General features: G+C 36.8%; 1 pseudogene; it reads left to right on the plus strand.

The window, feature by feature from the left end:
* Window positions 1–3200: 3200 nt before the first annotated feature.
* LOC106983814 (60S ribosomal protein L32-like) lies at window positions 3201–3696 on the plus strand (annotated as a pseudogene).
* The last annotated feature ends 5607 nt before the right edge of the window (window positions 3697–9303 follow it).

Below are 9303 nucleotides of genomic sequence, written 5' to 3' on the forward strand. Positions count from 1 at the left end.
GAATACTGGCCATTCGTCCAAAATGCTTGAAAGGACAGTGGCATAATTTTCTGTTTTCAGATTGTGGTGGTGGAGGGAGAATTATCTGTATAGTACTTTTCCATGAGGTAAAAATGGCACATCATATTCAAATATGTGACATCAGCTCAGGGGCATAACCACAATTTGATCAAACAAGGAGACACTACTGTCGAAAATAAGCAAAAAGGACTGCCTATTTTGCTCTTACTTTTAAAATTAATTTTACAAACATGGAAATAAAGAATTATAGTGATCAAAGATTGGTATTCTATCAATAGAAATAAAATTGGCTAATCTCACTGATATTGTATTAAATTTTTTTAATATACTTTAATATATTTTTAAATGTTTATTTATTTTGAGAGAGAGAGAGAGAGAGTACAAGCGGGAGAGGGACAGAGAGAGAATCCCAAGTAGGCTTTGCACTGTCAGCAGAGCCCAATGCAGGGCTCGATACCACAAACCCATGAGATCACAACCTGAGCCAAAACCAAGAGTCAGACATATAACCTCCTGAGCCACCCAGGGTGCCCCTATTTTAATATTTTTAAGACTCAACATATAGTGTCAATAAAGTGACCAGGTATGGGAAATTGAGGGATAAACATTAAAATATACACTACTATCTAAAATCACAATATATATTTCATTGGTTTTGAGGCCGAAACAGATAGTATTATTGCTGCTTTCACTTGTATCATGCATTTAGTGGCTCTGATTTAGCCAATGTCACTATTATTTATTCATTTAAGGGAATCATTTTAACATCATTCTTACCAATGTGTAAGGTAGATGCTATTTCTCATTTATTTTTAAATTTTTTTAAATATTTATTTTTGAGGGAGAGAGCACGAGTAGGGGAGGGGCAGAGAGAAAAGGGGACAGAGGTTCTCAACTGGGCTCTAACTCATGAACCCAACGTGGGGCTCAAACTCATGAGCCGCGAGATCAGGACCTGAGTCAAAGTCGGACACTGAAGTGACTGAGCCACTCAGGCATCCTGATGCTGTTTCTTATTTTTAAAAAAATATATTGAGGGGTACCTGGGTGGCTCAGTGGTTAGTGTGTGACTCTTGGTTTCAGCTCAGGTCATGATCTTGCGGTTTTGTGGGTCCAAACCCTGCACTGGGCTCTGCGCTGGCAGCGCTGAGCCTGCTTGGGATTCTCCCTCTCTCTGCCCCTCCCCTGCTGGTGCTATGTCTGTCCTCTTAAAATAAATAAATAAATAAACTTTTTAAAAAAGGCATAAACCTACAAGGATATAACTAATGAGAGAAAAAAGCAACATTTTTTTTAATATTGAACATTTACTCTGTGCTAGGCACTATTTACAGGGAAAAACACACAAAAAAGTCCTTTCCCTCTTAAATCTTATTTTTTTATGGGAGGAGACAGAAGCAAATGAGATAAATAAAATAGGTAGCCTGTTGGGCTTAAATGCCAAGGAGAGAATAATAAAAGCTGAGAAGATGAATATGAATTATTGGGTTGAAAGAAAGACAGGATGCAATTTTAAATAGGGTGGTCACTTGAGAAAAGTAACTTCAGACAGGACTGTGCCTGGGTGGTGTTTAAAACAGCAAGGTATCTCATGTGTTTGGAGCAGATGAGCAAAAGAGAGAGAGAGAGAGAAGTAGAAGAGGAGTTCAAAAAAGTAATGAGGGCCAAGATCATGTAGGGCCTTGTAGGTCAAAGAAAAAGGCTTTGGTTGTTACTCTTAAATGAATTTGAAAGACGCAGAAGATTTTGAGCAAAGAAGAAACATAATCAAACTTACATTTTTAAAGGTCACTCCGGCTGCTCGATTGAGTGTAAAGAAGAGGAGGGCAAAGATATAAATTGTGAGCCCTGTTAAGAGGTTATTGCCACACTCTAGGTAAGAGTGATAGAAGCTTGATCAAGGGTTTCAGTAGTGGTTGGATTCTTGGATATATTTTTAAGTTAGAGCCAAGAGCATTACCTGATATATTAGAAATGGGACTGAACCCAATCTGTCACAGGTTTTGAACTTGAACACTTAGAAGGTTAGAGTTGCCAACAACTAAGATGGGGAGGATTTCGGGAGAGCAGGTTCAGTGTGGTTTATCAGAAAACTCAGTTTGGGCTAACTAGGTTTGAGATGCCAGTTAGACATTCCAGGAGGGGTTTAATTAAATCATGTGTTTATAATCAATCTTTTCTCTCTCTTATTTGTAGTTTACCCATTGATAAAACTTAGAAGAAAAGAGAAGTCATCCTTCTGAAAAGACCAGCAATATTGTATAATCATTGCCTCTATTGAAGATACATCAATATGAACAGTGGATAGTGATAAGGTAGGCTATAGATTATGCAAAATTTCTAATAACAATTGTTGACTTACTCCTTTCTTTCCCACTCAAGAGAGTGAATTTTTTTAACTTGAGAGAGAGAGAGAGAGAGAGAGAGAGAGAGAAAGTGTGTGTGGTGGGGAGGGGGCAGGAAGGGTCAGAGGAAGAGAGAGAGAGAAAGAACAGGTGTGAGTGGGGGAGGAGGGAGGGAGAGGGAGAATATTAAGCAGGCTCCACACTCAGCGTGGATGTGAGGCTCAGTCCCACAACCCTGGGATCACAACCTGAACCAAAATCAAGAGTCAGATAATCAACTGACCAAGCCACCCAGGTGCCCCTCAAGAGAGTGCATTAATATGTAAAATTAGGTGACTGTGAAAATAGTTTCAAATAGCTAAAACTTAAATCAGTACAAAATTTCAGTACTTTACCTATTATTAGAAAAATATTAAGTGTGACACTTTTAACAATAGCCACAAGTTAAGAACTGAAAAGATCAAGTGAAATCCAATCAGTGATATTTTAAAATTAAAGACTTTCAGAAATTTTAGTGGAAAAAAGAACACTTAGTTTTAATATCTTACACCCTTTACTTCCTCAGACCTGTTTGTAAATGCATGGAAGCCGGGGTCAGAATCCTAGCTGTATAGTAGATACATATTTATTCTCAAAATCATTCTTCTATTAATGTTTTGTGAAAGAAGCTGTGTGACCCTCTCATTCCACAGTTTAAATTCTCTCCCAAGAGCCATACATGTTCATTACATAAATGCACTTCTTCACCATGACTTAGTACATCATTTTAAAAGATGTCCAGCCCTCTTCCTTAGCACTGACTGGGGAGGTGGCAGCCATCTCCTCCTCAGCATCATGGCCACCCTCAGACCCCTCACAAAGCCCAAGATAATTAAAAAGAGGACTAGGAAGTTCATCTGACACCAGTCAGACCTATATGTCAAAATTAAACGCAATTGGTGGAAACACAGAGGCATTGACAATAGGGTGCACAGAAGATACAAGGGCCAGATCTTGATGCCCAACACTGGTTACAAGAGCATCAGGAAAACAAAGCATGTGCTGCCCAGTGGCTTCTGGAAGTTCCAAGTCCACAAAGTCAAGGAACTTGAAGTCCTCCTGTTGTGCAACAAATCTTACTGTCCAGAGATTGCTCATAATGTCTCCTCCAAGAACCACAAAGCCATTGTGGAAAGAGAAGCCCAGCTGGCCATCAGAGTCACCAATCCCAATGCCAGGCTCCACAGTGAAGAAAATGAACAGACAGTTGTGTTCACATTGTGTTTGTATTAATAAAACCACAAAACTTTCAAAAAAATGTGTCCAATCATAGCTCGGGCTCAGACTGAGAGAATGAATAAATAGTATGCACAGACACAGTATGTGTGTGTCTCTCTTGTAAATGCATACACACACACACACACACACACACACACACACACAGATGCACACTCATAGGGTCATGGTTTTAGAATAATGATGGTTTTAATATTTGATCCTGCCTCACACTGAAACTCAATTGACTGAAAGGAATAGTGCAAAGCCATCCTAAATGATGCCAACAATCTGTACTAATTTACAGAGGTTACCAATTGGTCCTTTAGAAGATTCCTGCATTGGAAATGTAACTATTAATTATAATGTTACTGGAATATTAGTAATCACTTCAAAATTAACCTTTATATCCTCAGGAGGTTTGTATTTATAACAGTCACTTGGTGTCTTGTAGAGAAACTAATTAGTCAACAAATGATAAGTACAGAAAGAACACAAATTAGTTCTTCGTTTACTGCTACTTGGCTAAACCATATAATTTGTATTGTAATTAAAAATTTTTATATTGCAAACAAAAAATATTTAATTCAGGGATAGATAGTAACAATAATTTCAAATGTGGCAAGAAATGCATTGATATATTCACTAGGGTTTACTGTTTAGGCACTCAAAAAGCAAGGAAAAAAAGTGGAAAAAAAGTGCAATCTAATTATTATCCAAAGACTTCTCTCTCTTCCATTACCACTGTTGTAATGATGAAGATCCTATCTTCATAAAAGCAAGCAAATATTTTGGAATAAAGAGGACAAAGAACACCCAGGCATGGGGGATAGCTTATTTTCCTTAATTCAGTAAAACATTTTTGGTCTTTATAATATCTCATAAAAAGTAGTGTTTTCAAATATATGGAGAAAAGATTTACAGGGAAATCCTAGCTCTGTCAGTTAATCATAGAAAGTTACAGGTACCACTAGTTTATGTTATTCATCCTCTCATTTAATAAGGAATTGAAAAGAGGCAGAAGTTTGGGGGCTCAACTTTTGGTTATCTTTATTCTGCATGACAAGGCCTTGATGTTCCTGCTTATTTCGGTTTATTAACAAAATGCCTTTCCCTGTGCTACTTTTTTCAACGTTCATTTATGGGACAGAGAGAGACAGAGCATGAACGGGGGAGGGGCAGAGAGAGAGAGGGAGACACAGAATCGGAAACAGGCTCCAGGCATCAGCCCAGAGCCTGACGCGGGGCTCGAACTCACGGGGCTCGAACTCACGGGGCTCGAACTCACGGGGCTCGAACTCACGGACTGCGAGATCGTGACCCGGCTGAAGTCACACGCTTAACCGACTGCGCCACCCAGGCGCCCCTTCCTCCCTGTGCTACTTATAGTGCTAAAGAACCAAAACACAAAAATGGAGCCATTTTGTATTTTCTTTCATTCAGTAGAGTGATGACAGAGTTAAATTACATCTTCTTTGTGCTCAAATTTTGTCTGTTCATTTACAGCACTTTTATTTCATTTCTAGTAATTGTAATTGATTCTTCTTCATATTCTTTTCTTATTCTATTTCTGACAATTTTTTTGTTTCACCTAATGATATTTTCTATTGAACCACCCCTGGAAGATTTATTTTTAAGTCCCTTTCAGATTGCTCTGTGTTTTTTTTTCTTACGTGGTTAAATCTTTCTCCCGACTTTCGATGTTGGTAATTATTGTTCTAGTGTTGATTTTTGTCATAGATATCAAAATAATGACTTTGTAGGATGATTTGATATGGGTGTTTATTGGTTTGTTTTTCTCTCCAGTGTTCATCCTTTGTGGTCTAATAATTTTGAAAATTTCTCTACCTCAATCCTCCAGTCATAGAAGCTTGGTCCAGATTCTGGCTATAGGGCTGTTTCTGCTTCCTCCCATCCCCCAAGATGGAGATTTAAGTAAGCTGTAGCCCAGTGAGAGTTGCAAGTATTTCTTTTAAATCATCTTTCACAAACAATGAAACCTCAATCCAGCCCTTGCTTTCTATCCATGAGACTTACTCTGCTCCCTGACCCTATATGGACATTCCTACTGACCGTGTGCCATCAGCCAGAGGAGTATTCCTTGGCTTTAGCCCTATTTATCATACTGTGTTTCAGTCCCATAAATGGGACAGAGATGCTTACCTTTAATGGACCAGTTTTCTAGGGGTTTTAGACTCTGTTCTTCTAAGATCACAAGAAACTGCGTAAGTTCAAAGAAAAAAATCATACAGAGGCTACTATTTTTGCTCTCTGTTCTTATTCTCAACCATATTATTATTAGACATTCCTTCATATCCTGGCAGTATATTACCAAACTTAGCTTCCACTGCGGTCTAGTAAAGTGAAAGTTTTTAACATAAAATAGCAAAGTGGTTAAAGGCACTGGCTTTTGGGGGTGCCTGGCTGGTTCAGTTGGCAGAGCATGTGACTCTTGATCTTGAGGCTGTAAGTTCTAGCCCCATGTTGGGTGTAGAGATTACTTAAAAATAACATCGTAAAGGCATTGGCTTTGACATTAGAGACCTAAGGTCAAATTTTACCATTTTATCCTATAAGAACTTGCAGTTTGTCATATAAAATGAAGATAACAGTATTACCACAAAAGAATTTAATTGAGAAGAATAAAAGCAAATGTGCACTAAACATTAAGTCTTTTCGTTATTTATGTTTGTAACCAGTGTTTTGTCTTGTAAACCATCCTCTACTGAAAATTATGAACTTCAGCTGGGAAAAGATGAAAGCATTACCCTGAACTTCAGATTCTTCAGTTTATACTCAGTTTACACTCAGACTTTCAAATTTACTTAAAATATCCACACTTTCATTGTTTATCACTATTCACCCATCATGTGTCAGCAGAATGTTTAGGAGTTGGCGGTTTTGATGTTCTCTGTGACACTTACCACTACTCTTTGGTTATGACCTCCTGGAAGAACAGACAATTCTGAATATGCTATTATACTACACTCCTCACTGCTGAATCAGCAAGCACTACATATTTGCTTTTTAGAAGGAAAAAAAAATGGAAGTTTATGCATCCATGAAGGAACATCCTCCCTATACTTCTTAGAATCTGAGCTACTTGCTATTATAATTGTAAAAGGTCACATATTAGGGGAAGAGAGTCTGGTGTTCCTTCACTGACTGTATCATGTAAAGACTAAATGAGGTAATATATGTAAATTGTTGCCAGAGTGTCTGATAGGCTACTTATGTAAACCTTAGTGTACATCTTCTTTCTCTTTCTTCAACAGGTCTGTCTTCAAGTTCCAGTGGGAAGCCATCATAACAGTTGGGTGACCTCAATAGTATAATGCCCTTACAAAAATTGTATAATGCCTTTAAACATTAGATTTTTCTGTCATATGAAAAAAAAGTCACTATTTCATTTAAGACACTTGACTGGTTTTCTGGTGTTTGCTGCTGAATTCCTTACCATCTGACTCATCATCCAAGTTTTGTTCCTGATGAGCAAATGAGAAATTGGAGGAAGCAATATTGGAATAAGAAACCTAAAAATCTGTGATCACTCAGAAAGTAGTTCTGATCTTGAATGCTTATATTTTATTCATATAATCCATTATCTTCCTATTGTTACTTATTCTTCCCTCCTCTGATTTTTAAGTTAAATTTTAAAATAAAATAATATGCATATTAGATAGCAACTCAAATAGCGCAGAAATACTTATAATACAAAGACATTAGCAGTTCTCTGACCAGGTACTCGGGGGAAGTCCCTTTCTACTCTGTTTTGCTTATTTTCCTGGTACTTTCCCCCATATTTCTACAAATACACTTGTAATATTTCTTGATTTATTAAGTCTAGAAATTATTTACTGCTATCCTATTATTATAGGTGATGATCTGGCTCACTTTAAACTCCATAGCTCTCCCTATCCTTTTAATATTGTCATATCATTCATTTTGCTAAAATTATCAATCAGCCTTTGAACTATCAGGAACACAATAATGATGTTTGTTTTCCCTTTTTTATGTGGCTTTTCTTCCTAGAATTTTCATCTGCCCTGATGTGCTCAATAGTGAGTGTATTTCATTCATTTTGCTGAGCTTTCAATCAGTCCATTCATTCAGATGACTGACATCTTTCAGTTCTGGGAAATTTGCCACCATATTTGCTAATTACCTTTGTTCCATTTTCTCTTTTCTATCCTCTGATACTGAATCTCATAGAGTCTCATCTTTTTTTTTCACTCTCATAATTGCTATATTTCCATTCTATTTTCTAAGAAACTTTTTGATTTTTCATCTAATATTTATGTTTGAATTTATTTTTTTTCATTTTAGCCATTATAGTTTAAACTTCCAAGAGGTAGTTCTTATTATTTTTATTAAAGTATTTATTAAAATATTTATTAAAGTAGAACTGTATTATCTTCTGTGTGTGCAAGTATTTCGTGTACCTCTGAGGTAGATGAGAATTGGGTTTTCTTTAATTTTTGTGGGATAGAGAAAACAGAAGTTTTCTTTTGTGCTGTCAAATAATGTTTCTTCCAAGTTCACATTTTTCTGTTTGCTTATTTTATCACCATCGCATCATTGACTTAAATTTTTGATAATCATTGACTCATCCATTTTATTTAATAATAAGACAGTAAACACAATAACAACTAGAAGTTCTGGGAGAGGAAGAAATGTCTATATCAAGTGTGTTTGGGAAAAGAGTTTGCTTTTTCCCTGGGGAACTTTTAAAATGCCATTTTCCCTCCCAGAAACTCTGGAAAGCATAGATATCAGAATGCTGGTCTTTTGAGGATTGAGGATGTGGATCTTAGAAGTCAACCATTTAGCATCAAGAGTTTTACTTTATTCTCTATTTTCAATGTTATATGTCCGATTCTGCCTTAAGTCTCTACTTGGCATCTCTGAGTCAAGAGCCTCCTTTATTTTTATGATCGGGGCTTCTAGGCGTTTGGGTCTTACCACTTGGGGAGTAAGGTGAAGGAAGAGAATACATTAATTCTCCCAAATATTGACTTCCATCTAATCTTCCATCTTCATGTTGTCATTTAAGTTTCCCTGCCTTCTGTTTTAAGCAGCATCACTGACGTGAGAACATCTCTGTAATTCAGTGAGTCTAATAAACTTTCCTCTCATGTGCTTCAGTGTTAGAACATTCCATTCTAAACCTTCCTCCTCTCTCTGGCTGCATTTAATTGTACAAAAGTTTATAAAGTTTCTTATCTACTGATCTCTCTCCCATTTTTATCTTTGAGGATTTTCCTCTTTTCCATAGTTATGTTTAAGTGAGCACTGGGAAAACTAAGAAACATGGTCAATCCACATAACCAGCAAACAACATACTTTACATAGTATACAAAAACTAAGTCTAACTTAGGGCATATCAAAGATAGCAATTAGAATGGGTTCTGAAATGCTTGTCTGCCTATGAATATGGATTGGAGTGTGCTCTCTCAAAAGAACCAATCAATTGGTAAAAGAAGAGCAGAATAATGAGTAAATATTTGGAAAATATTGCCAATTAGAAAGGCTCAGAGTAATTGGGAGCATTTAGCCTAGAGGCAATATGCTGGCAGTGAGGGATGACTTAGTGTTTAGATGTTGTGACCACTTCTGTCTCCTCTCTAAATAAACAACAAGCAAGCAAAATGTAAAATGCTTGCCTCAAAATAAATTTTAAAGA

The sequence above is a fragment of the Acinonyx jubatus genome, chromosome B4 (assembly GCF_027475565.1).
Source record: "Acinonyx jubatus isolate Ajub_Pintada_27869175 chromosome B4, VMU_Ajub_asm_v1.0, whole genome shotgun sequence".
Lineage (NCBI taxonomy): Eukaryota > Metazoa > Chordata > Mammalia > Carnivora > Felidae > Acinonyx > Acinonyx jubatus.